Source organism: Gorilla gorilla, chromosome 4, assembly GCF_029281585.2.
Source record: "Gorilla gorilla gorilla isolate KB3781 chromosome 4, NHGRI_mGorGor1-v2.1_pri, whole genome shotgun sequence".
In the NCBI taxonomy this organism is placed as follows: domain Eukaryota; kingdom Metazoa; phylum Chordata; class Mammalia; order Primates; family Hominidae; genus Gorilla; species Gorilla gorilla.
Window position 1 is genome coordinate 172,780,506 of NC_073228.2, and position 27,835 is coordinate 172,808,340.

At 45.1% G+C, this 27,835-nt stretch overlaps 1 protein-coding gene and 1 long non-coding RNA gene across 2 annotated transcripts in view; both read right to left on the minus strand.

Annotated features, from left to right (window-relative positions):
- Positions 1–27,835, minus strand: part of SLIT3 (slit guidance ligand 3) — a 636,316-nt gene that overhangs the window by 302,100 nt on the left and 306,381 nt on the right. The window lies entirely within an intron of this gene.
- The window catches only part of LOC134758610 (uncharacterized), a 46,717-nt gene continuing 19,735 nt past the window's right edge, over positions 854–27,835 (minus strand). The window contains exon 2 of the long non-coding RNA XR_010133987.1: positions 854–27,417. This is a non-coding gene — a long non-coding RNA (uncharacterized lncRNA). The remainder of the gene's footprint in view (positions 27,418–27,835) is intronic.

Below are 27,835 nucleotides of genomic sequence, written 5' to 3' on the forward strand. Positions count from 1 at the left end.
GATCCATCCCAGTGCTGCCTCTTGGTATGCTACCATGGGACTGCCCTCCTTGTCTTTACAATGTCAGCTCTGGGGTCAAAAGCTTCCTCTTGAGTCTACATATTACACCTGGTGGTGAGAGAATCTCCTAGTCACTGCCCTCACGCATATCTTAAATGCATCCTCCAAAATGTTGCTTGATTCTGCAAAACCTATTTCTGGGCACTCTAAATATCCCCCATGCCTACTCCTTTTCTGTCTGGAGAGTTCCAAAAGAGATGCAAGTCAGAGTTAGGTCATGGTGTTCCTTCTAGCCTCTCCAACTTTAACAGCATCTACCATTTTGTTAAATGATGATCCCCCATGAACGTGAGGACAGAAAGAGACAGGTGCTCTCGTGCATTTCTGGAAGGAATATAAACCGGTAATGTCTTTCAGTTGAGCAATTTGGCAATATATTTCAAAAGCTCTTAACGTGCACATAACTTTTTATTTAAGAGCTTTACTCCTAAGGAAATAATATGACAAAGCCCCCCAAAAATATATGTACAAGGATGTTCCCTGGAGCACTTTGGATGATGGAAAAAATTGAAAACCACCTAAATTTGCCAACTGTAGGAGCTAGTTGTCATGGCCCACCTACTACAATGGAAGAACAATAGCCATTAAAAAGGATGTTATTTATGAATTTGGAAAAATGCTCTGTATATATTTTTAAAGTGAGAAGGTAGGTTTCCAAAGAGTACATATAGTATAATCCAATGCTATAAATGTGTGTGTGCATGTGTATATAAGAGAGACACACACTGGGGTAAAATTGCACCAAAATATTGCTAGTGATTATTTATAGGCGAACAATCATGAGTTTAAATTATTTTTCTTTTTTGGCTTCTCTGTCTCATGTAACTTCTCTACAGTAAATATATAACACTTGCGTCATAATTTTTCTAAGCTGCCTTGCATTCCTCTGGCACTGCCATCTCAAATCTTTGAGGGATTTTTCATTCCTTTCATTGCACCTGTCCCTCTACAATCACAATATCTGGTGTGGTCAGCCTTCATCTGCAGGAAGAATAAAGCCTCGGGTTCCCACTCTACTTCCCACCATGCAAGACTGGCAGAAAAGATGATGTCTGCACTCTCCAGTAGAGATTTCAGACACTCTCGTACCTCCTGCTAGCACTTCCGTGCCTGCACCAGATTCTCTTCCCAAGCTTTGCTCACCTGCTCTGGCAGACGTTCAAATTCCTTCCTCATGGCTCTCCCCAGGCCTTGGAAAGGAGAGTGGGTTTTTAAGATTCCTCACCATTCTCCTCCCTGAACATAAAGATTAAGAATGATTTATCTCTCCCCTCCCATTAACTATGCCATTCCTTCTCTCCAGTCATCTCCCCCTCTGCTTTCCCGGGTCAGCAAGGCTAAGGAAACTGCTCAGCACCATCCTTATCAGCAAGCTTAGCACCCCCCTCTCCCCCCATGCCCTTGCTTAATCATTACTCTTCTTGGGTCTCCCAACACAACGTGTAAATCTTCTCATTGCCTCTCCCTGTTACCCTGGAATTCAAGCTCATTCTCTTCCCAAATATGGCAGGCATAGGAGCTCCAGACTTCACACTTGGACAGCAGCAGAGAGAGGAATCCCATCCCTGTTGTCACCTTGGCAGACACCACTCTTCACTGCCATCCTTGTCAGCAGTCTCACTGCCAACTTTGGAAGGTGTCTTTGTATCTGGCCCTGTTGGGTTCATTACAAAGGGAATCCTCCTATGAACCTGTGTATACCCTTTGAAAGCACCTGTCTTCAAGGAGCTTAAAATCTCACTGGGGAGACATGACACAAAACTTAACATGCTCATCCAGTAGCAATCTGCCTCCCACCCCACCTGTCAACCAAAACCGGTCTTCTGAAGCTAAGAGTATCCTCTCTTGTTTACCAAATTCATCTCCTAACTTCACACTGTCTTGGCTACACACCTCTGTAGGTCTTTGCCCTACTGAGCATGATCTACATGAAACTCAGGAAAATTTAAAGGTTTTGACTCAGACAGACTTAGGTCTGTCTTAGCTCTGACTCTTTCTAGCTGTGTGACCTTGAGCAAGTTACTGTACCTCTCTGATCTTCATCTATAAAATGTTGAAAATGTCTACTGTGCACTGATGATTTCAGAAGCAGAAGGAAACCCAGGTGGAGTCTACGAATAGGGCAAAGCCTATTTGTTGGTGATAGGTGCAGTTTCCTCCAACTTGGTCTGGAGGAGTTTTGCTCAGAAAAAATTCCAGATTATTTTCCCCCGCAAGATACACCAAACTTGAAGTAATAATAATAATTAATCATTTTGATGTAGAGTCATTCTCATCTTAACCAGCAGAGAGGAACAAAGTCATGTGAGGAGTAAAATGAAAGAACTGTTGGGCGTTTTTGTGTTTGGTTTATCTTACCCCACTGAGCCGATTCCTCTATTTTCTCTTTAAACAGACACAGTGGAGGCAGTTAAATGAGCCTCAACCTGAATGCAGACAAGCAGGGAGTCAATTTTAGGTTGTGATGAATAAATTATGCAGAGGTTTTTGGCTTTAATTTTCTCCTCAGTTGACATGTTGTACTTCGAGCTGCCTACTGCCCGGGAGTCAGCGTTTAACTGGACGAAAATAGACAGAGCTAACCTGTGCAATCCTTGGCCATAGGCGGTTCTGTTGTTGACATCTACATTACCCCAAATTGCAGGGCTTTGTTTTTGTTTTTCTCCTGTTGAGGGAAAGAGCAGCAGGAAGAGAATCCCTCCCTTGCAGGTCATCCTGAAAACAGCCATAAAGCTATCAACAAGAAAAGCAACCGGATGGGGATGCTCCGCTCAATCTGGCGGATAAACTCAAACACATCTAGATGGTTTTCTGACAGGTTAGGAGCTGACAGCTTGATAAATGGGAACGAGACACCCTGAATTTGTTGGTGACAGGTGCAGTTTCCATGAACTTGCTTTCTTCCCCTATAGCAGCCCCAGCTCCTGGAGAGCGGGAAGGGAACACTTGGCTCAGGTTCACTTTGGGGCTCTCAAAACTAACATTCTCATGGGGATGGAAGATTCATTAACAGCAAGCTTAGCTAATTTCTTCCTCATCATCCTTTAAGAAGCAAAGACAAGGCTGGGCGCAGTGGCTCCCGCCTGTAACGCCAGCACTTTGGGAGGCCGAGGTGGGTGGATCATGAGGTCAGGAGATCGAGACCATCTTGGCTAACACGGTGAAACCCCTTCTCTACTGAAAATACAAAAAATTAGCCGGGTGTGGTGGCAGGCGCCTGTAGTCCCAGCTATTCGGGAGGCTGAGGCAGGAGAATAGTGTGAACCCAGGAGGCGGAGTTTGCAGTGAGCTGAGATCGTGCCACTGCACTCCAGCCTGGGCAACAGAGAGAGACTCTGTCTAAACGAACAAACAAACAAAGAAAAAACAGCAAAGACAAGGCCAGGTGTGGTGGCTCACACCTGTAATCCTAGCACTTTGGGAGGCTGAGGCAGGCGGATCACCTGAAGTCAGGAGATCAAGACCAGCCTGGCCAACATGGTGAAACCCCATCTCTACTAAAAATACAAAAATAGCCAAGTGTAGTGGCACATGCCTGTAGTCCCAGCTACGCGGGAGGCTGGGGCAAGATAATTGCTTGAACCCCGCAGGCGGAGGTTGCAGTGAGCTGAGATAGCGCCACTGCACTCCAGCCTGGGCGACAAAAGTGAAACTCTGTCTCAAATAAAAAAAAAAAACAAAAAACAAACAGCTCCTCTGAACTAAAACAGTGTATGACAGTCCCGAGGCAGATTTGTGCAGGAGTCCAGCACTGGGCTGCTTTATGGCCACAGATTATATTGATTACAGCTGTCATAGCAAGTTATGGCATTTGTTGTGGGGTATCTCAAACTCACTCCTGCCCCTGCCCTATTCTATGTAGTTTCCTATTCCCACCCTGAAACCAGAAAGATCCTCTTTTTCTTACTATAAAGAGCCCAGATCATCACCATTTCATCACTTCCTGGCTATGTTACCTTGGGCAGGGTATGTAATATCTTTGGACCTCAGTTTCTTTATCTGTGAAATGGAGAGTCATTTATTCAGCAAATATTTATGGAGGACTTATTTTATGCCAGGCATTTTGCAGGCATCAGCTTTGTGGTGGTAAATCAGACAAGTCCCCTCCATGAAGAGCTTGCATGCTGGTGGACCCATCTTCTTTATCCACCTGCCCAACAATTCATTCCTAAACATCATCCACAGGCCAGATGTTACTCTAGATGTTGGTGATTCATAGTAAAGAAGGCAAGTTTCCCATCTTGTGGAGTGTATGTGTGTGGAGAAATTGTACAAATGAGGCTAAATGAGATGTATGCAAGGAAAGTATGCTATTAGCATATTTCAAGTGTGCACCATCTAGTGACCATTGCCCTATTATCATCACCTTCAGCGTCACCATGCATGAATCACCTGAGATCACTGTGACAGACCAGTTGTCCCAACTGTGGACACGTGGTTTTCATGCTTTATGCCTGCATTACACATGTGAGAGGTTGGGTGGATCTAGTCTGAGGACAACATGGCCAGGTGGTGGGAGCTTCCACTGCACCATGCAGGGACCAGAGGTTCCACTGTACCCCATTGCAGGAATCATTTCCTTCATTTCGCTGTCTTTCTACATGGTTGTACCTAGTATAAACTGAAATACATCTGATTTTTTTCTTTTCCTAGTTGATCTGCCCCTTCCCACTCTCAATCCCGAAACAGACTTCATATAACTGCACCTCATGGTCAAACGTAAACTTTAGCATACATATTTCCTGAGTCCCAGGATATCTGTCTTCAATCATTGAGAAGTGGATTTTGTTTTTAATAAAAAACATTCAATAAATATTTGTAGAAACAAATGCATAAGAAAGATATGCAGATGTCCACAGCAAGTAAGCCGAAAACCAGAGCATCCCAGAGCCCTCTGCTCCATAGAAATGTCTGCTTTGATTCTCTTTCCTCTGAGGGAAAACCTTTCCACCTTCTCTCTCACCCTCCCGCCCTTGAGCATATTCCATGAGCAAGGCTCTGGAGCTACCACCTTCTAGGTTCCAGGGCTACCTTCTAGGTTCTGAGGCTACCTCGGGGAGCGAGAGAGTTCAATGGACTTAGGTTATAGTTAGGGAGATAGGGAACACATAAGACTACATGTAGATAAACTGCAAAAAATAATTTCTGTAAAAAAGTTGTTACGTAGTCATGGTGATGGGAAGTATTTGGAGGAGGCCATATTAGACAGGGCTGCGAGGAAGGTCCCTCTGGGGAGGTGATGACTCTTGAGCTGAGACCTGAAGGGGAGGGCTCCAGTGAGAAGACCTGGAGAGGCATCCAGGCAGAGGCAGAGCAAGCACAGTTGTCCTCCCAGTGGATTGGGGAAAGAGGAAGCACCAGGCAGAGAATGGTGCAGGATGAGGTTGGGCAGGGTAGGTGAAGCCAGGTAGAAGCATGACCTTGAGGAATCAGGTAAGGAGTTGGATTCAACCTGGCTTGTTGATGGCTGGCTGCAGGACAACGTGTGTGTGTGTGTGTGTGTGTGTCAGGGAAGAGAGAAATCAGAAAAGAAAGAGTCTTAGGTTTTTGGCTGGAACAACTGGGTGGATTATGGCAGACCCTTTTCCTAGGATTGCTTTAGGGCCACCTTGGTGAGGACTCCCTAGACCTTATGCTTGAATCTCAGTTTCCCTACTTGTCAACTGAGTGGCTCTGAAAAGTTACATCACACCTCTGAGCCTTGGTTTTCTTATCTGTGAAAATGGCATATTACCTTTGAGGTAGGGCCGAGGCAGGGATGACACGCGATGGCCACTGGCAAGCACTCAGTGTGGAATGAAATCCTGATGAAGGTTCCATGCCTGTCAGATTCCTTTCCTTCCTTCCTCTTGCTGTCTTCTCTAGACTCATACCTGTCTTTGCCTGTTTTAACTCAGAGTTTGCTTGTTGCCTCACATTGGGTGTGAGAAGCATGTAACATTTCATCCACACTTCAAGGCAGCTGTTGTCACTCTACTCTCTCCTTCTGTTCGCAGGTCAAATGCATTCTTTCCCCAGTCCTTCCGTCCCCCCAGGCCGTGCCACAGATATCCCCCACATGGATTCTTCTCCTCTTTAGGTGTAAGTTCCTGGTAAAAGCAGAGATGAAGTGTTTGGCTAAGCAAAATGCTGAGAGTAGCTGGCACAGTCTTTCCTTAGATGACCTCTGAAATTCTTTCCAGCTTCAGGATGTTAAGCTCCAGCTTGTCCTTGAAGAGCCCAAAGGCAATAATGGGACAAAGACAAGTCCCCCATGCCTTGTTTCCATGACGGCCATGAATATAACTACAGTTTTCTAACTGCTGGCTTCTGACCCATGCACAGAAGCAAACCCATCTAGAAATAACTTTTTTTCCCTTTTTCATTGAAAATTTTTATTTAATTATTATTATTTTGGAGACAGAGTTTCACTCTTTTTGCCCAGGCTGGAGTGCAGTGGTGCTATCTCGGCTCACTGCAACCTCCGCCTCCCGGGTTCAAGCGATTCTCCTACCTCAGCCTCCTGAGTAGCTGGGATTACAGGTGCTCACTGCCACACCCAGCTCATTTTTCTATTTTTAGTTGAGACGGGGTTTTGCCATGTTGGCCAGGCTGGTCTTGAACTCCGATCTCAGGTGATTCACCTGCCTCAGCCTCCAAAGTGCTAGGATTACAGGCATGAGCCACCATGCCTGGCCTTCACTGAAAAATTTTAAACTGCATTATTGAGATAAAATTTACACAGCTTGTAATTCATCCATTTAAAGGACAGAATTCAGTGGTTTTAGTATATACACAGATGTGTGCAACCATCACTGTCATCAATATTAGACAGTTTTCATTACTTCAAAAAGAAGCCCCATATCCCTTAGCCACAAACTCCTATACCCTGTTCCTCCTACCCAGCCCTGAGCAACCACTAATCAGGACTCACGCCATGCCTACCTCACTGTTAGGAAGAATTGTTCTTAATTGACAAGGAAGACATCTTAAATATTAGCTAATTTCAATCCTGAAATGGGATATGCTTAACACTTTGTATATAAATTCTGGACATTTATAATGCAATTCAACAATGTCAAGGGGGAAAAGTTGGATTCCTTGCTAATGGAGCTCTCATGAAAAATACGGGTAACTAGAAAACCATAATTATAAAAGCGTCTCATTCTCGTGTTGTTTGGAACACTAAATTACACATTTCTTAAAAAGCTGGCATCTCTCTCTCCACCTACCTATCTACCTACCCATCTAAATATTTTCAGAGTTTGTTCTGAAGTTTGAAAAATTATATCCAGAGAGGTGCAGCGTCTTGTTCAAGGTCACACAACTACTTTGCAGAGTTGTTGGACCACCCAGTAAGTTCTCTTGCCTCTTGGTTCACTGCCTTCTCCTGCTTCACACTCTACTGAAGTCACATCACTAAGGGCATCTGACTCATGAAACTCAACTATATTGCTCAGCAAGAAGGTAAACATTCTTTGTTGACCCCATTATCTTTCCAGTTCAAACTAGATCTTGGCCTCTACCACTCCAGGAAAGGCCAGATCCCAGAAGAAAACAGACTTTTAAAAAGTAAGTTCCTGTTTGGCTTCTGAATTTTGAAGAGACCAGTTTCTAGAGATTTAAGGGTGACTGAAGGGGTTTTCAAGGGTACATTTGACTGCACAGATTTTCATATCACTGTGGCTTTAGATCCAAAGGCCTGCATTTAATAGACTATTGTATTCCTTCCAAAAGTTCTAAGATCCGTAGAACTTTTCCTCTTAGAAGAGGCTTTTGGGCTCTGGAATCATCTTGAGAGAAGAGGAGGGGTGGCCCTTTAAAGACACCAGTTCAGAATATGGTCACTTCTCTCTTTAGGGAGGGGCTGTCACCCACCAACTCTGCCCCAGGTCCTCTGCCGAAAAGCTCTCAGCCATGCCAACCTCTCCTCCAAAATACCCTGACTGTCTAACTCCCATGCATCTGATCCCAACTGCTGCAGGGGGTTCAGGAAATCCCCAGAGGAGGTAGCCCTGGCCTTCCACATATTAGCACACCCCGGAGAATGGGGAAAGGACTGCAAGTGGTCCTTCTAGAAACCCTGTTCATTTGCTGGACTTCCTCCCTAAGCTCAGGGGGCTGGTCTATCACCATTCTCGCTCCCAAGATCGACCACACATAACCACAGCATCCTCAGACTGGTGCTCCAGGCAGGTAGAAAAGTTACCACAAGGGGCACACAGACCCCCCTACTGAGCAAAAATGCAGCTGAATGTAGAAAGGGACTTCCTGGACATAGTGCCTTCCTATACCTGGCAGATGATGTCCCCAGCCAGTCCCTCCACAGCCTACACAGGTGTAGGTGGAGGAGCAAGTAAAGTGGATGCAAGACTCACCTCACCTGCCCAGGAAGCCCTGCAGCCACCGGGCTCTCCAGAGCATGTGGTAGGGCAAGGACTGGGGCTTTTCCTAGTGAACTCTGCTTCTGAAATCCTACTTCTGCTGAAATACATCAGTTCATACATCATCAGGGCCAGTCTCACGTATGCTGTCCTGTTCTGGACCATGTCAGTCCAGCCAGGAAATCCAACCCCTTTTCCTTCATTTGTGAACATCACACCCCCACACACAGACACCCCCACACACAGACATCCACATAGACACACCTACACAGAGACATCTGCACAGACACAGCCACACATGGGCACGTATCTATATACCTACACAGACACCCACACTGACACACAGGCACACACCCACAGGATGCAGGCTCATGTGAAGGTTGTATAGAAGGAAGGAGATTTAAAAATAAATTTTAAGCATCTTTGTTCTAAAAAAATTCAGCCACTTTTTTCTGTAGGATTCTGTTTCTTACATTCTTCCCTGGATTTTCCCCTTTGCTTCCCTCCCAAGAAGTCCTCTAGAAACCTGTTCCTCACTCCACCTCCTTCCATTTCATTAGGCAGAACAATTTAACTGTGCCCAATCCCTACCTCCAAATGGAGTTACTACTTTTGCCATGCATCCAGAGCTACGGGCGGGTGCCCTGATCTCACTCCCACCCCATCTCCTGCAAGAGGAAGGGAGCAGTACAGAGATTAACTTCGACAATCAACTCTATCCCTGTAAAAGCCAAAGCAGGGAGTGTCGATTTTAAACAACACTAAATCTCTCTCCATAAACCACCAACTTCACCCTTACCCTGGCCCAGTAGCTCCATGACCTCTGAGAGTAATGCAGGCACCGCTGGATACCAGGAGCCAGCTGTGATTCTCAATGCTTTCATTCATGATCTCACTCCGCCCTCAAGCACTCTTATGAGGTAGGTGCTGTCATTACCTACTTTTATAGGGAGGGAAACTGAGGCTCAGAGAGACTATGTAACTTGCCCAAGGTTGTTCCACTGGGGAGCTCCCTGAGTCCACTTTCTTGACTCTTCTGATACACTCTTTTGCAAACTACAGGTCACTGATTCAATCGTTCTCAATGTGGCTGCAGAGCCAAACTTCCTGGGAAACTGAGTACCCACAATTTTCAGGTGGGTGTGTAGGAGCTAATGGGGCCACAGATGCTATGCATACCACTGCCTAGTTGTTGCTAGAGAGCCTTTTCAACCTCAGAGAACATAGCATTCCATGCTAACCATCATTTAAAATTCCTGCAATAAATGAAAAAAATAAACACAGAGCTGAGAGTATAATTCAACTAGCCTCACTCCCAAATGAAGCTGATTCCAGATAGAAAGCAGATTTTCATATTTACTGTATGTGACAGCTGCAGGAATTAAATGAATCATCTGTCTATCTCTATTGCCTTGTTCCTCCTGTGCTGTGTGCATCTATCCCTGGGGTTGTCTGTCTTCCCATTCCGGGAAGACAGATCAGTGTAGTTTCAATTATTAATTCCATGTTTGGATCACAGTAACACCAGTTCCAGTTCAGTGACCTGCAGTTCCTATTGATTTAAGTGATGAATTATCTACACTGCAATGTATTATTAACTTTATTTTGTCTCTTATTCCTTCTGCATTCATGCATCAAAATAATAAAGCACCATTCACAGGCTAAAAGGACCCGTTTCCCTTCTCACATTTCCCATAAGGGCGAAGCCAACACACACCAGGGAGGTAATTACACAGAGCTGGGGTGGGGGCCGGACATTTATTTTACCTCTGAATTATTTATCTCAGCTGTGAATTTGGGGGAGGGGTTGGGGGAGGTCCTCAGTGGGGAACAAAGGGGCCCAGGAGGGGAGTTAATGAAGACAAGTGACGATTAGAACCTGGGAGATTCATAAGAAATGAAATAACCTCAACTCAAAAGTTTAACTTCTGGGAGTCAATCTGCCCATTCTGATAATGATGGGGGGACGGGTGTAGGAGTGGTAACGACAGTGGCACAGTGTGAAGGGAAGGAGGCAAGAGAAGAGAGCACCATCAGTTTCTCCTGCCATCCCTTTTGGATTGCTCTGCCTGCCCCATCGCAAGACCTACTCAGCAAGGTCAGACTCCAGTGAGACACGGATTTGTGGATGTTTGGCAGAAATGTGCTGGCCTTATGGCTAACCTACCATTGTCTTCATCTTCTTTGGGTAAAAGCACATCCTCCTATTACCTTTTGAGGAACTTCCTTTCCCTGGGTACAATCTGGTAGGACTATCAATCCAGATGCCCTACCTTGCTCTGACCAAATGCATGACCCAAGCTGGGTCAGTGAGGTTCTCCCTCCATGACATTTGAATTACAGACAAAGGGCACAAAAGACCGAGGGTAAGTGGCATCTGTTCACTAGCGCTGATGCCTGGGTCTGACTGTTGAGCAATTGCTGCTCTCAATACCTTCTGAAGATGATCTGCAAGCCTTGTTTTTCAACCTTCCCTTTGATTCTAGATGCCCCACCCATAGTCTTTCAATAAATGCTTTTTTTTTTTTAAGTTAACTAAATTTGAGTGTGTTTTGTTGCTTTCAACTTAGAGAACTCTGGCTAAGCAGCCAAAAGACATGGCTGCATCTAAAGTGTCTCTGAGCCCTCAGAGATGGAAAAGGTGAAGAGGGAGGGGCTACAGATCTTGTCTACACCTCTTCTGCCAATCAAGCAACAATTACATCAATAGGGAGACGGGCAGGAGGTGAAGTGAAGGCATTCCTCTGTCCTCTCGCTCCCATTTCTAGTTAGAACTGAATCCAACCTCCTAGCCTGCAGGACTCCTGTTGGGGCAACTCCCAAAGTCAAGGAGTCTGAAGAGACACCTCATCTGACAATCCCACACAGAGGGAAGACTTCAGGAGGGGTTGCCTAGGGTCAGGCACCCCAGGCATCCCGTCTATGAGCCAAACCCAAGAGGAAGGAGAGACACCCAGGACCTCCCAGTTTGAAAGTGAAGATAAAGCTGCTAAGTGCATAGAAGTTTCCATGTGCAGACAATTGGAGGATTACCTAAGGTCTCATTCCTAGTGCTATTACACTCAGAAATTGCCTCACCTATGACTGCTCCCATTTTGTGACTCACAGCTCTCTACGCTGCACTGGTATGAAACAGATGTTGTGAATGTTTTATTGTAGTTTCCAATTGCCACCCTTCATTCATCTGATTCAGACCCAAGAGCCTTGGGCTTTCCTTTCTTTTCTTTCTCCTGCTCCACTCTTTGATTTTAAGGGCCTAGAGGTGAACATCTAACAGGCAGAACCTGATTCTACCTGTCAACTCAGCCCCTTATAGCAATGGAGAATAGCCCAGCAATGCCTGAGAAATGAGTTCTTTTTCTTTCCAGAACTTCACCACATAAGGAGAGAAGGATCAGAAAACCACTGTGATTAGATTATATGGAAGAAGGTCAAAGATTAAAAATCCACTGCCTCTCATTATTAGAGGAGGGATGACAGATTCAGACCAGAGCACAAAAGAAAATACATTATTTCAAAACAGGATATGAAACCCAGTCCCAGGTGATTAGTCTCTGTTAAGTAAATTTACTATCTAATCTTTTAACTGTCTTCCGAAATTGCTGGTCCAACATTCTCTCCCTCCTCCATTGGAAGCTTACCCTGGGCGGGTGCTGTCATCCACCTTAATGGAATGGGGAGCTCATTTCAGGGGGGTGTGGGTGGGGGTGGGGTGGCAGGGATGGAAGGGTCTGTAAGCGAAATGCACCCTGTAATAAAAGCAGGATGTGTGCACTGCAGACCAGCCCGACTGGAGGTAGGATGGGGATGGAGGTTGGGGCAATTGTCCTTGCTTTGGTTTCAGAGCCAGGCCCATAAATGAGGAGACTATCCTTCAACCTCACTCCAGGCTCATCCTGGGAAAACTTGACTCTCCTCTTTCCGCACAGCCCCAAGGGGCCCACATGTCAAAGAATCTCATGCTTCGGGGTTGTTCTCAAACCAGATCAACCTTCAAAGTTTTGATTTTAAATGAATGCTGCTCTGCAGGCTAAATATCACATGCCTGTGTTGGGGCCCGAAGAGGACAAGATGTGCACTTGGAGGCCAGACAGGCTTGCAACACCATCCAAGCAATGAGAAAACAAGACATAGTGGAAAAGAGGATCTGTTTCTCAGTATCTGTCTTGGCTGGGGTACCACTGTGAACATGGTATGCAACAATCAGAGAGGCAGAGGATACCAAACCCAAAGCAACTCTTCCCCTGTTTACCAGGAGGAACTCCTTTTTTTCTGTACTTCACCATTTTCTCGTCTGTTTAGTCTAAAAGGCTGAACTATTACACAAAGAAAGTTCTCTCCAAGAATGAGTTTTCCAGAGAAAGCTCTTCAGACAAGGGCAGTGTGTGAACCACTCTCCACAGCCTGGAGAATGGGGTGTGTGTTTAACAGAAGGGGGCTGGGGCCAAACAGGACTCCCTGAAGGATTCCCAAGGTGCTCTGTTTGTGTGATTTATCCCTTCTGGCAAATCCAAACATACAAATGTGCCTGCTGCAAAAGTCAGGGCAGTCTCCAGGACTCAGGTTCCCACACAAAGCTAACCACATATAGCTTGCCTGCCCTGAAGGTTTTCTCTATTTTAACCTTTGTAAGTTTTCAACCAAAACAGATGAAACGGAGGTGCATGTAGTTTTGCTGGGGATCAGCAGACCTCATTTCTCTCTCTCTTCTTAGCTCCTAGGCTCACTTCACAAAAAACTCTGGGAGAACAGGAACTGGGCGAACAGGAACTGTTCAAACAGGGGCTTCCCTCAGCTCCTGGGATTTCAGAACCAGACATTGTCATCCTGTTCACCAAGCAGCAAAAACACACAACTCCGAGGCCCCACACTTTAGAGCAGGGGACACAGCCCTCAAAAGCCTCCAATCCCAAACGCTTTTTATCTAGTAACAATTTGTTTGTGGAAATTTTGTTCACATTATAAGAGAGCTAGACCAGTCCTACATGCCTTTGAAATTCCAGCCCCCACGCCCTCTCCTCCCTGGCTAAAATGTTCTATGGAGTGGTGCCCAGGTTCTGAGATGCGTGTAAAAGTTGATGGAGAAGGCAGACTGAATTAAAAATGCATCCTTGCTTGTACACCATTCCAAAATGACCAAGGGGAAGGCTGCTTCCCACAGAAGGCTCAAAATGCATGATTTTATCTGAGTCCCAAAACCGTCCTACGAAGTAAATGCTTTTACTTTCATCCTTTTGCTATACAAGGAAATTGAGGCTCAGAGAATATCAGTTTTTGGCAAAGGTCACCCAGCTTGGTAAGTGGCAGAGCAAAGATTAGGATCAAGGCCTGCCTTTCTCCACACTTCAAGCTCTTTCCACCTTCCACATGATCTTTCAACTTGGGCAATACGGCAAGGCTTCAGGAAGGCCCCAGAACATTGCATGCCCTTTGATCCAGGGCTACAAGGCTAAGAACTTAACCCAAGAAATACTTATGAAGGCAGACAAAGATAGATTTACAACGGTATCAGCAGTAACACTATTGATAACAGCAGACGTTTGGGAGAAAAGTAATTATATGGTACTGATTGAATTTAGCATTATATCCATACAATAGAATACCATGCAAGTATTCAGTCATTAAAGACACTAGGGTAGAAGAATATTTAGTGATGTGGGAAAATGTTTATGATGTAAAGTGAAAAAAATTTGAATATGTAACCAAATGTCCATCAAAAGCAATGGTTACCATCATTTTGGTAAATCTATACAATGGAATACTATGAAGCTATGGAAAAGAATGATTTAGTTCTATACAAGTACTGACTTAGATGAATTTCTTCTTTTTGCTAATTTATATTTTTCCCAAAAAGATATTTTTTTAAATAAGAATAAAAGCATTGAAAATATTCAACATTCACATGCAAGGCGCTATTTAGAAACTATCTCAATGTATGATTTTGTCATTATGTGCGCAATGCTGATATTAGACACAAGCAAAGTTGCTACAATTTATGTAGCATGTAATTTGGACCACGCGTCAGTTTATTCATTAATATGCATTTGGCTCATTGTGGGGTGCATGCCAATAGGGATTGACTATGCAACAGTTCAGATTTTGGTAAATGGGGGTAGGGGACAAAGAGGGTGGGAATTGGATCTGAACAGACAGGTGAAAATGACAGATTCCCGGGATTGCAATGAGGCTTGGGGGCCTCAAGGACTGAGGCAGGAGGATCACTCCCTCCTCCTAAGCAGTAGCACCAATGCATGTGGTGGAGGTTCCACGCGCAGACCCTCCCTTACGCCCATCAAAATAAAACAAATCCTCACCAGAGGAGCCTAGAGTAGACCTAATCAGCAGACACTGATCCTGCCAACACTCCCTGACTTTCATTATTGTAGATAGAGCTGAATGGGTTATCCAGGACTCCAAGCACTGCTGCCCCCATCCCTCCTGCCCTTTACTATAATAACCATAAGTCTTAATTTCTTCTTTGATCAATAACTCCATGTCTGAATTCTAAAATACAGCATCTGCTCTCATATTCCTCTGATAAATGGTTTGAATTAATGTAAAGCACATTATTCTTAGAGTCTTGGCTTATTGTATCAAAGACATCTGGTTTCCCAAGAAACTTCTAGGAGCCTGGATGTTTAAGGGCACTGAAGGCTAAGAATGGAGTCCCATTAACTCTTAGGTGATCGTTGCCAGTCCGTGAACTGTTGATTACCGGTCCCTGAAGACATAAACACTGAAGTTGAGAGTATCTAAAAATGATGATAACAATGTGACGTTGCTGCATTTGTGTACATGATATTAACCACCTATACATGATATTAACCACCTATACATGATATTAACCACCACACTTTCCATGACCCACACGCACAGATTTGTAATTCTTTCCTTTCTTCTAATTATGTGCATTCTGATATTTTTTGAAATGTAATTTTATGCCTGTGTAATCTAATAATTAAATATTTGTGCTTCTATTCTGTATATCTGCTATGGTTTGAATATTTGTCCTGTCCACAACTCATGTTGAAATTCCCAATGTGGCAGTATGGAGAGATGGGGCCTTTGAGAGATGATTCATGGATTAATACATTAACAGGTTATCATAGGAGTGGGAATGGTGGCTTTATAAGAAGACGAAGAGAGACTTGAGCTAGCACACTCAGCTCTCTCTCCATGTGATACCCTGTGCCACCTAAGGACCCTTCAGAGAGTCTTGAACAGCAAGAAGGTTCTCACCAGATGCACCCCCTTGACCTTGGACTTCCCAGCCTCCAGAACTGAAGGAAATACATTTAATGTCTCACAAATTAACCAACTTCAGGTATTTTGTTATAAGCAATAGAAAACAGACTAAAACAATATCTTTATTTCATTTTTCTAGTAAGTTATTTTTATAGTATTTTACAAATGTATGAGTCTATAGGTTGCAGTCTTTTAAGAAAAAAATCCATCTCCACAGATAATTGGAGAAGCACTAAGTAGGTTTGGGCCTGTGACTCACGGGCTTAGTCCTCACAAAGTTTTTATTGATTAAGACAATCAAGAGTGTACTAGAGCTGACATTTGGGGTACAGCCTTGTCTCTGAACTAAAACTCTAGCTGAGTGGTGCTTCGAAGGATCATCAGGGCCTTGTAAGAATCTCTTTGGACTAAACTGATGGAGGGTTAATGGATTGAGATATTTCTGGAGTATAATCTTTTTATTTTATGCCGAGGGACTCCTGTTGTACTGGCTTTGAGACCTTATTTCAAACACAATCATTATCCCCATGGTCCCTTGTTGCCTTGTAATTTCACTGAAACTTTTTTAGTTTCTTTTGAGAAAGAATAATCATGCATTTTTCCATGTTATTGAAGTCATGGAATAGTTAAAACTGAAAGGCAAGAAGGGGTCATACTGCTGACCTGAAGACCTGGATGAATTGATGCTCCTGTCTCAAGCCACATTGCCATTCTCATTCAAGATGGATTTGAACGTCAAAAGGCTAAGTCAGATTTCCTGATATCTACTGGCTCCAGAAAACTTAGGGATCAAAACATCACTCTCTATACAATAAAATGCATCTCACTTTGTAGAGATCTCACAAGCTTTATCCCCCAGGTAAACTCCCCAAGATCACCTAAAGCCAGGGATTTCCCTGTCTGGTGCCAATTTATCTTTTCACATAAATCAGTAGCAGGTTAGTGCTACAGTTTTCTTCACCTAAGCCCTGCAATCCCTTCCCCTAGGATGGGAGAAAATATCTTCTTCATCAGAAATATCACAAATCCTCAGTGGGACTTTGATGTCTGGTTTCTCCGCAGCTAAGATTCTTTTGGGGTGGTAGCACACAGTGGTGGAGAAGGGCAGAGGCTGATGTTCATTCTTTGCTCTGTTCTAAGCTGTGAGCCCCGAGCAAAATCACATAACTTGCTCTGTGCCTCAATTTCCTCATCTGCAAAATGGGGGAGCCTAACTCCTGGTATTATGGTAAATAAAAATTAAATTATAAAGTATTTAGAACAGTGCTCGGAGCACAGTAAACATTAGCTGTTATAATTATGTACCTATTTAAAACAGTATAATCTATTTCCAAAAGGTTTTTGGAGGTATGATATGAGCAGAGAAATCACAGCAAATTTTTCCTTTCTCAAAAGAACCAAACTCCCCAAATTTGAGTCTTAGGTTAAAATGACATTAAGACATCATTACTATCTTAAAAGGAGGCTAGAAAAGAAAAAAGAGGCCTGGCTCACGCCTGTAATACCATCACTTTGGGAGGCTGAGGTGGGAGGACTGCTTGAGCCCAGGAGGTTGAGGCTGCAGTGAGCTATGATCATGCCACTGGATTCCAGCCTGGGTGACAGAGAGAAACCCTGTCTCAAAATATATATATATATTTTTTTTAATGGAAAAATAATGGATAAAATAAGTATTAATATAAATACTATAAAATGTACTTGTAACAAACTAGAATATTACTTGATTTTGAAACTGAGTACCATAAAATTAAAAATAATGATAGAACTTTAGAAATTTTCAAGGGAGGAAGGAAAAGCAAATCTCAAGTGAATTAAAGTGCTGGTGAGCATGGGTAGGGGCAAGAACTCAATGCGGGGACTGGCTGGGCCTGTCGGTGCCTGATGCAGAGCTCCTCAAATTGCATCGCCCTCTTTAACAAGAGAACTGGTTATTCAATCTGCATTTCCTAAATGAGAACCAGCTACCCCATCTGAATCGCCCAAATTCAATTAAGTCACCTGGCATGCTTCCTGTCAATACCCTCTCTCTCGGCTCACTTTGTCTTTTAACCATTATCGCCTCTGATCATTGTGAAGTTAAGGGCCTCCAAGCTGTCTGTATAAGACCAACAACAGGGGAAAGCTTTTTCCAGCCCCATTGAAATATCAAGGTGAGGCTGCATGGGGCCTAATGACCTCTTGCTGTGAAAATGTCAGGGTAACTCTGAAAACCACTTGTGCCCTACTTTTCCAAGGGGAAGGGCCCCTTTTACACTGTTTTCTATGCTTTAATGGGCTACTTTCAGAATTTAGAGGCAAACAAATGGAATATAAGGCTGATTATCAGTTAAGTGTTAATAAACTGTGAGTTACAGGAAAAATGGATACATCACAGAGCAACATCCCAAACTTTCGTGGCCTTATCAACCCAGGCTGCTTGTTAAACACCGGATTGCTGCTCTCTGCACCTCCCATTCTGAATCAGGAGGTCTGAAGTAAGACCTCTATTTCTGCACTTTCAAGCATCCAGGTGATTATAATAATAAACTTTGAGAAGTAATGATCCAGAAATATCACACACAGGAGAGAAATGCTAAGAGGAAAGCAACAAGAAACCGGTAAGGGAGTCATCTAAAATTTTCAGGCCATTTCTTAGAATGACAATTACTTGACCCCCAACTGTGTTCTCTACTAGACATGAATTCTCTAAGATCAGGGATGTTCAGAGTTCCTTCCATGGCCACCCTGGGCTCTGCACCTTGCAGGAAGAGTTCAATTCCTGGGTGGGGAATTAAACTGAACCTAAAGATCACTTGAACTTTTTCCACAACTAGCCCAGGAGTCAGGACCTAGTTCCTCGTACCATCTGAACTGAGCCACGAATATGCCATCTTGGCTTCCAAGGTTATCCTGCCCATTTTTCTGGACTTCCTAAGATCTTGGATCGTCATATGAGATTGGGCTTCAGCAATCTGTGAACTGCTGTGGAGCAAACCAGATGCAAAGGCTTTGCTTCCGGCAAGGGGAGTCTGTGTCCTGGTGATGACAAAGCAAGGAGAAAAGCAATCATGGTGCATGGAAACAACCGAGTGGTTGACTGCTTGCCTTCCCAGCACTTCTTTCCCTGTGTTTTACTGCAACAGCCCTCATTTTTATTTGCAGGTCCACTCCTCCCTAATTTCAGTTCCTATGCACGGTGGGCGCAGCATGTGGTCTGGGCTAAGGCAATTAGCATTTCTCATTCTCTGTCCCGTGACCATGCTGTAGCCAATGGGAGCAGATGCGCTCACAGGAATGCAGGGACAAAGACTCACCTTGAACTGGGAGGCTGTGAGGTTTGCAGCTGTGGTGGCCATCTCGCTACAGTGAGGAGAGGGCTCCTCTCTGCAAATGGAGCCAATGCAGAAAAAACAAGGAAAGGAGGGATGATGGGGGAGGTAGGAAGAGAGATACAGAGACAGAGTGTGGTGGTTGTATTTGAACCCCTGGTTAAATCATGCCTGGGAGTGCCCCACTCCCAAGCTTTTCAGACCCATAAGTCAATCATCTCTTTTTAAACTTGGGTTTGCTTTCCCTAAAACCTTGTGACTGAAAGGCACTTCACCATGTAGTAAGGCTTTTCAAATGAAACGTCCAGCCTCACGAAGAAATGCCTTCTATAAGGGGCTGACACAGTCTTCTCAAAAGGCATATGCATTCAGTTTACAAAATCAGAATAGGTAATATACCTCGTACTTTTCAGTTCTTTCATGTCTTTTCTTACGTCTGGTTCTCACAATTCCCTGACAGTGCTAGATGCTAAGTAGGCAAATTTCATGACGTAGGGCAAAAATCATGATCCCTATATGATAGATGATGAAACGGAGGCCAAAAGAGGAGAATTAACCCACTTGAGATCGGTCAGTTAGTGAAGGAGCCATGCACCGCACTTCCCAGTGGTGTGGATAAGGGAAAGGAAATATTTGGACGGTGGGGCCCTTCTTACATGGCCTCCATAGCCCTCCTCTCCCTTTGGGTACCGTGATGCTCTTCAGCTCACATTGGTACTTTGGTAGCTGCAGGGAGAGGCTTCAACATATTTATCAGCGAAAACATCAGCATCCAGGCCCCCATCTCCATTCTCAGTGTCCTCGTCCATCCCACCCCTGCACGCTCTCTCCTTTATCATAACTTGCATGACCTGGACCATCCAGGCATGCTGTGAGCATGGCCCTCCCTGCCTGTGCTAGTGGGATTTTTCTCCACCAGTAGCAGTTTTAGCACAGGCTTGGAGTCAGAAGGACGTGGGTTCACATTGTGACTCCTTTATTAAGAATGTGACCATGGGTGAGTGACCACCTCTCTACTGCTTAGATTCCTCACCTATAAAATGGGGGTCATAACAACAAAGACCTTGCAGGGCCTTTGCACATTAATGAGATACATATATAAAAAGCCTTTAGTGTGGGTTTAACTCATGATATACACATTGTTTACAAAGGCTAATATTTAGCCGGGCGTGGTGGCACGCACCTTTAATCCCAGGTACTCAGGAGGCTGAGGCAGGCAGGAGAATCGCTTGAACCCGGGAGGCAGAGGTTGCAGTGAGCTGAGATCATGCCACTGCACTCCAGCCTGGGCAACAGAGCGAGATTCCATCTCAAAAAAAAAAAAAGGCTAATATTTATCAAACACGGACTTGGCCAGCTTATTAATGGTCACTAAGCTGTAGCTCCCTCTGTTGATCTGATTCCTATCCATCCTGCAACAGCTACTTCAAATCCCACCTTCCCCTTAACCTGGAATCCTGACAACTCTAGTTCTCTCTCCCTCTTTACTCTGGATTCCACTGCTTTTGATGTCAGAGTCACTCCCTGCTTTGCATTCTTCCTTTATGTTCACCAAGTTAATCTTTCCCACATATTCACAATGACCTATTTCTCCCACCCAGACTATCTATGTGGTCCTATTTTTCTATTCACGCTAATCTCTCTAGCAGTATAGCCTAGTGGTCCAGACCATGAGCTTTAGGGCCAGCCAATCCTGGTTTCAAATCCTAGCTCTTTGCTGTGTCACCTTAAAAATGTACTTAACCTCTGAGTGTCAGTTTCCTCATCTGTAAAATGGTGATGATTCCTGCCTGTCAGGGCTGTTAAGCACACTATAGGAGATACTACATGCAAACTGCTAAGCGTATTTATCACATGCACACAGCAAAACTCTACCCTCGGTAACATAATGATAGTCTTAGCCACACAAGCATCTAGCTCACTGCCTCGTACCCTATAGGAACCGAATTGATTTAAACCCAGAGGCATTTAGTCCTCTGTGGTTACCTGTACTTTCCCACATTCCCACTCATGGCCACAAGGTGGCAGCCTACCCATTATGGAGGAAGCTTTTATTTCCAGAACGGGAAAGAACGAAATGATTTCTTATGGAATATATAGATGACTTCTTTTTCGGTGTTAGGTAGGTGGGGGGACTGAATATCCTCATAGGCCCCTGGTTCCATTTTCTGTGAGTGCACTACCTGTACACATGGGACCACTGTGGCACAGCTGAAGCAGATCAAACAAGTCAACTGCACATTAAGGTGTTCTCTTCTAGGGAATGTGGCTGGCACCTGTCTCCCCCTTTCTTTCAGCCAGACTCCATCAGAAAGCCTGCGGGGTTTAGAAACCTCCCTAGGCTGGGCTTCGCCATCCTGCTCCTGTATTAAGGTGTCAGGGAGTCTGGTGAATGGACCATATGTGCACCTATGGTGACCATTTTGTCTGAGACTTTCCGGGTTTTAAAACGGGAAGCCCTGTGTCCTGGAAGTGCTAGGCAAACACAGATGGTTGCTCACTCTAGGGCATCTCTGCTACATCTCCACTGTAACTCCATAGATATGGTTTCCCTTTTTTTCCCATGGAAAAAGAAATTGTGGACACGCAATTTCCCAAAGTCCTACAATTCCATAATTTTATATTTGGAAGGGAACACAGACAACACTCAGATCCCGCATGATGGGGAGAGTAGAATGGTCTTGCCCAGGTCACATGGCTGGGCTGGCAGGGAAGGACCCAGATCCTTGAGTCTAACTCTCAGCTCTTTCCAAGGGCTCCCGACAACTTGGAGCCGCAGGGTACAGAAGGAGGGTGTGTGGCTTCCTGGACGTTCCCTCAAAAGAGCTTCTGGGAAATAGCAAAACAGGGCAGAACTCAGGAAGACTGGGAGATCTAACTTAAAGCAAACTTCCAACCAAATACTTAGGGATGCAATTAACATGCATACATTATATAAAAGGGTGAATGGGTGGGATTTAAATTTCACCTGGATGGAAAATCTTCACAGATCTCACTTTGGCACACTGGAGGAGAATCAACTAGGAGACCCCCCTCCAGGGGCAGGCAGCACTAGAATTGAGCCTCGAAAGCCTTCCTGCGTTTTGCCTCCAGAGAAAAGAATCAGCATCTCTCTCCTGGGATCTCCTTGGCACACCACTCTCCCCATCTCAGCCAGGCCAGCATTTGTCCTCACTGTTCACTGCAGAAAGTGAAAGTTTCTGGATGTACTTTCATTAACAAATCCTGCTAAAGCAAACTCCTGCTCTCAATGTTATTGGACATTTACATCTTCAGTCTCAACCATGGCACTAAATTAATTTGCCTCAGAGACACACAACTGAATTCAAGTATTTTATTAGAAAGCTACACCAAATACAGGAGCCTTGCAGAACAGAATAGAAAGAATGCCTCTTTTGCAAAGACATGAAAAGCAGGCAAATCCATACATGACGGAATATGGTAAGCATACATCCTTAAGAAATGATCTTTTGTTTTCGGTTAGGAATTCCCACAAAACAAAATTCTTATTAGTAACAAAAAGTTTAAAAAGTTGGTTTCCAAAACAAACTTGACAGGGAAGGAAAGCACCTATGGAGGAAGGAACCACCCAAGTGATTCTTCTACAAAATAAAAGATGAGCTGCAAACTTAGGCATAGCCACCTGAAATGAATTTGCTGAAAACACAGCAGGAGACTTGCAGCAAACTTTCAGGTGGGATTTGCCACACTTGTCTCGCTCCTTGGGGTAAGGAGGAGAGCCCGAGCAGAGGGAGAATGTGAGGTGACAAGTTCCAGCTAACATCTCTGCATCTAATGTAATTCTGAAAGTTCTAAAGCGCGAACTAGTTGTATCCTAAAAGAGTGAGGCAAATCTGAGTGGTAACCAACATCCACCAGAATGGAAAATGCAGGCACAAACTAGTGCAAAGCAGGGCAAAGACCCAGGAAAGTAATTGGTAGTCACTGTTCCCATAGCCACCCTAAAACGAGAAGATCAGAGAGAATGAACAAGAAACGTAGAAAATCAGCTCAGAGATCTGGATTTTCATCCCAATGATGCCAGAAACCAGGATGGGACCTGAACAAGTTATTCACCCATCTGAAGTTTCATTTCTGTTTTCTGCAAAGTGAAGGGGCCAGGTTGAATGTCCCCTGAGGTCCCTTTTATCTCTAACAGTTCTGTGAATAAATATGTAGCTGGCACATTATAGTCAAGAGGTTAAGCTGAGTAAACAAGAAAGTCCATGTTCAGCCATAAAAGTTCCATGGCCGCCTATCCTGCTATTTATGTGGGTTCAGGACAGGGCTCTCTTCTCAGGCCAAGCTGGCAGATTCCTAGCTCCATTCCCCTAAAGATGTGAGAGAGGATGGGATTGTCTAATGAACTCACTACAGTCCAACTGAGGCAAGATTTCTACATCAGGGTCCATCAGGATGTCCATCTTGCACCCTTGGCAATTGCAGCCTTGCAAAGCATAGCCACGAGCCACCTTCTCTTCCCACAATCTCTCCTCTCTTCCCTGCATCCCCAGTCAACAAAGGAGAGAGTCACAGAGAAGGGTGAGGGTGGGACAGGGTAAGAAACTCCAGCCCCAGCTCTAAAACCTTTACAGAAAGCCTTTGTTTGAATGCTAAACATTTGTTTGTTTGAAGTGATTCAGATCCCGTGAGATCTTCTCAATTCTATTTCACTTTCACATGGCGGGCTTCACCTCTCACTCTACGTTTCATGACCACCTCACAGCCTTAAAAGCATTCTCTCAAAGTTGATGAGAATAAAAAAATTTAAAACAATTATCTCCCTGCCCCAGCCCAGTGTCAAAACAGCATCATTCTAAAGGGAGAGTGAAGGGGACCCAGACAGGTTATTTATTTTTGTCCTGTAAATAGAATTATAGGTTGAATAGAGCCTCTACATCAGCCAGAGGTCTTCAAACTCTTTTTAAAAGCAGGGGAACCTTCTGTCGAATGGAGTTGTGTGCAGGTACAGGGACCTCGGGCAGGTCCTGTCCCTCTTGTGGGTTAGTAATGTCCCTCAGCTGACTGCTGGGTCAGTCTGCAAGAACACGCTCCAGGGAGGTCTTAGAGAAAAACAAAACCCAATAACATTATGTTGTCCTTGGAGAATGCCACACGAGAGCTGCCACGAGTAACAGCAGCTATCATTTATTGCCTGTTTGCCAAGTGCCAGACCCTGCACTAAGCACTTGTTTGCATTTGCTGCTTTCACTGGGCCACTGTCACCTTGTGGGATGGAATGGTCATCTTCATTCTGTGAAGGGGGAAAGTGAAGGTCAGAAAGGTAAAGGAATTTGTCTGACATCACACAGCTAGCAACTGGCACCGCTGGGAGGTGCTCTTATTAGATACTATACTAGAAGCACTTGCTTCCCATCAAGAATATCTAACTGTAGTAACTCATAATAGCTAATGTTTTGGGGAGTGGTTATGATGTGCCAAGGACTCTGAACTGGGGGGTTTCATAAAGATTGTCTCTTTTTTTGTCCTTCCAAAAACCTTATCAAGCAAATTGTAGTTGTAATCCCATTTTTGAGCTAAGAACACTGAGGCTCAGAGGCCTCCAAAGGAGGAAGTGGTAGGAATAGAGTCTGAATCGCTCCAAGGCCTCAGCTCTCACCAGCATGGGGCAGTCACCTGCCTGGCTGGGAAGCAGGTGGAGAGCCTACAGCCCCAGGCTTGGGAGGGGACACGGGAGCCCCAGGTGCTGTGTGGGCCACAGCCCTCTAGAAGCTGGGCTGGGTCACAGGCATCACAAACAGTGGCTTCCCATGTTGGCCTCCCCACTGCCCCCACCACCCCTAGCAGCAAACCTGTAGGCAGGAGTGGGGAAATGCCAGCCTGGGGAATGCAGTGCCCTGGGGATCTATCAGGGAGGACGAGGGAAAGCCTCCCCCTTCTCTCAGAGGTTTTGCTCAGGATCCCCAGGAAAATTCTTTCAGCCATTCTAGCTGGCAATTGTTTTCAAAGGCCTACCCCAGAGACTGGAGAGGAGAAACTGCCTGTCTGAGAATGGCCACCCTGGCTTGTCCATTACCATACAGAAAAACAGCCCAGACTCCACGTTCGCCTCTAACCCACACATTTCCCTCTTGACGCCCAATTCTCATCAGTCTCTGACCCAGGAGCCTGGGGTGGGGAGCTGGGGTGGGGGCAATGGCAGACTCTTTCAGGGCTGGAGAGGCCCCCTGACTGGCAGGCACTGATTTTTTAATTTAAAAAGCAAAGTAAACAGCAATATAAAAGGGCCCATATAAGAACTCAGTGTGTAAGTGGGACCTGCCTCAGGCAAATTTTTCTAATTTTCCTGAAAACAAGCATTTTTACCCTTTGGCCCAAAGCCATTGCCTTTGCCATTGGACTTGGCCCCTGCCCCACCCCCTCTCCTGAGCCACCCTTCTGTGTTTGAGAAGCTGCCCCTGGCAGAAAAGAGAATGACCTCCTGCGTTTTAGTCAGACACTTCATACGGGCTGGTGAAGGTTTTTTGAGATTGCTCACACCCCCAGCCAAGCAGTGTGTGGAAATCCTTCACAAAGTACAAGGCAGCCTTATGAATGGGGAGTGAGGAGCTTAATGACAGACGCAAGGACCCTCAACTACATCTGAAGGAGGAGAAAGAATTATGATGACCGAATCCTGTAGAATTCTGCTGAGGTTTACTTTTACTTTATGCGAGGGCTAATTAAGCTGGATTTATAATTATTTATTTTTGTCTTGTAAATAGAATTATAGATTGAATAGAGCCTCTACCTCGGCCAAGGTCTTCAAACTCTTTTTAAAAGCAGGGGAACCTTCTGTTGAATGGAGTTGCGTGCAGAACCACAGCATAAAAATGGAAGCAAAAGTTCTCTGGTCAGGTTGGAAAGGAAGGCCTGGGGTCCTGCTCAGGCCTGGAGGGCACCCATTTCCAGCGGCCATCTGTCCCCCTGCCCCAGTCCCTGATGTGTTCTGTGGAACCTCAGGGTTCCAAGGGACAGAGTCTGAAAGACATTGCTCTAAATGAATCTGTGCTGCATGGAGTGTACTTTCCAGTCGCTGCCTCCAGGATTACTGAACATGGAGGGGGCACTGTGGTCTCAAATCCCAGGAGCATTAGCATTTCCGTTTTCATGTAGGTTGACACAGTGTTCCCTTGTACTAGAAAATGCCAGTGGGTGTTAGCAAAGGCCCTTTACACGCAGAACAATGAGCCCAGAGCGAGGCGCGAGCTTCAAAGCCGTCTCTTCATTGGAAAGGGTGACGCGGCGCAAGATTTACCCCTGAACCTCTCTGGGAGTGTGAGTTTCATGGGCCTCAGTACGTAGGTGTTTGGGTCGGCTCTTTTCAGTCCCCAAATGAAAATATCCTATGGGCTTATCTGAAGCCTCAGGTCTGACATTTAGAGGTGTGTCTTCCTTCCCAAACTGAAAACACACATTTCCTCTCCTCCTAAGAGACTGAGGAATCCCGAGATGTCAGCCAAGCGCAGAACAGCCAGGTGCTCGAGGCGCTGCTGACAGGCTGCTGTGAGAGTCAGGGCTCTACACTCTCAGGGGGGCTCCGGGTCTGGAGGAGAGCACCCACATGTCAGGCTTCACTTGTCCAGGCCATGCCCATGGCACCCCGCCTACAGGATCTGACGCCTGGCTTTTTCAGAGACTCCCTCTGTCATCTCTCAGAAGCAGGCAGGACAGATGGAGACCCACTACACAGATGTGGCCAACAAAGTATTAGGAAGTGAAAGGCCAGACAAAATCCCCCAGGGGGGTCAACCTCTCTCTGTGGGCTCAATGTGCTCCCACAGCCTGCTCTGAAGGCCCTTTTGTCTTAGAAGGATTTTCCATCCTAAGTGACTACAGGATTCTTCTCTCTCCTAACAAGATTTATGGAAAGAGTTTCTGTTTTCTCATATACTTTCTAAGTACGCAGGGGAAAAAAAAAAAACTCCTGACTAAATGATGATAGGCAGAAAAGAAACAAGACACAAAGTGAAGACAGGCATAGAAATCTATCACCTTGTTCCTGGTCAGGGGCCACCTTCTCTTCCCCACTGAGTAAATGGTAGAGCCACGTGATCAAAATCATCCCGCTTTTTCCCCATTCTGGGGAAAGCCCTTGGGTTTCTCTTGATGTTATAACATAATACAAATAAAACAAAGGCAAAACACAGAATTTACAGAATGTCAGTTTCTCACAGCAGCTGACCGAGGGCTTCTAGAGTCAGTGGGAATTGCAGGATGCCCAGGATGGGTATGAGGGATGCAGACAAGACGTCGGGAGCCAGGGTTCCGGTTGCAACCTTGCCCCTGACTGGCTCATTGTGTGGCTGTAGGAGGAGATGGTGGAGAAGAAAAAGACTTTACCAGGCTGTCTGCAGACACCCTTGTCCTAGAGGCCCTGGAGTGGGACAGCTGGGTGGCTCCTCGGAAGACTCCACAACCCCTTGGTAAGAGTCATGCCCCTAAAGAAAAAGAAGGTGAATGGAACCCCAGTGCTGGGATAGGGGAGGAGCCTCTGCTGCTGGAGCTGGTGAAGAGCCTCTCTCAGGGCTTTCTGGGGTTTACTGAGAATCAAAGGCATCCTCTGGAATCCTGCAGAAAAGCAGCCCTAAGGTTGACATTGTCCTATACATTTATTTTCCACACTTTTCCTACCTGGAACTTGCTCATACCCCATAAAGGCGAAAGGTACCATCCCAGAATTTAGTTATCTGTCCATCTCAATCCCCTGTTACTCCCAACCAAATTATCTGTTTTCACACCCACATAAATCCCATCTTACCTCCAAGGCTAACAGCTTTGCCATTCGCTGGTCAAAGTGGTGACAAACAGAATAATAATATCTAATGCTACTAACATGTACCAGTGTCTGGCATTCTA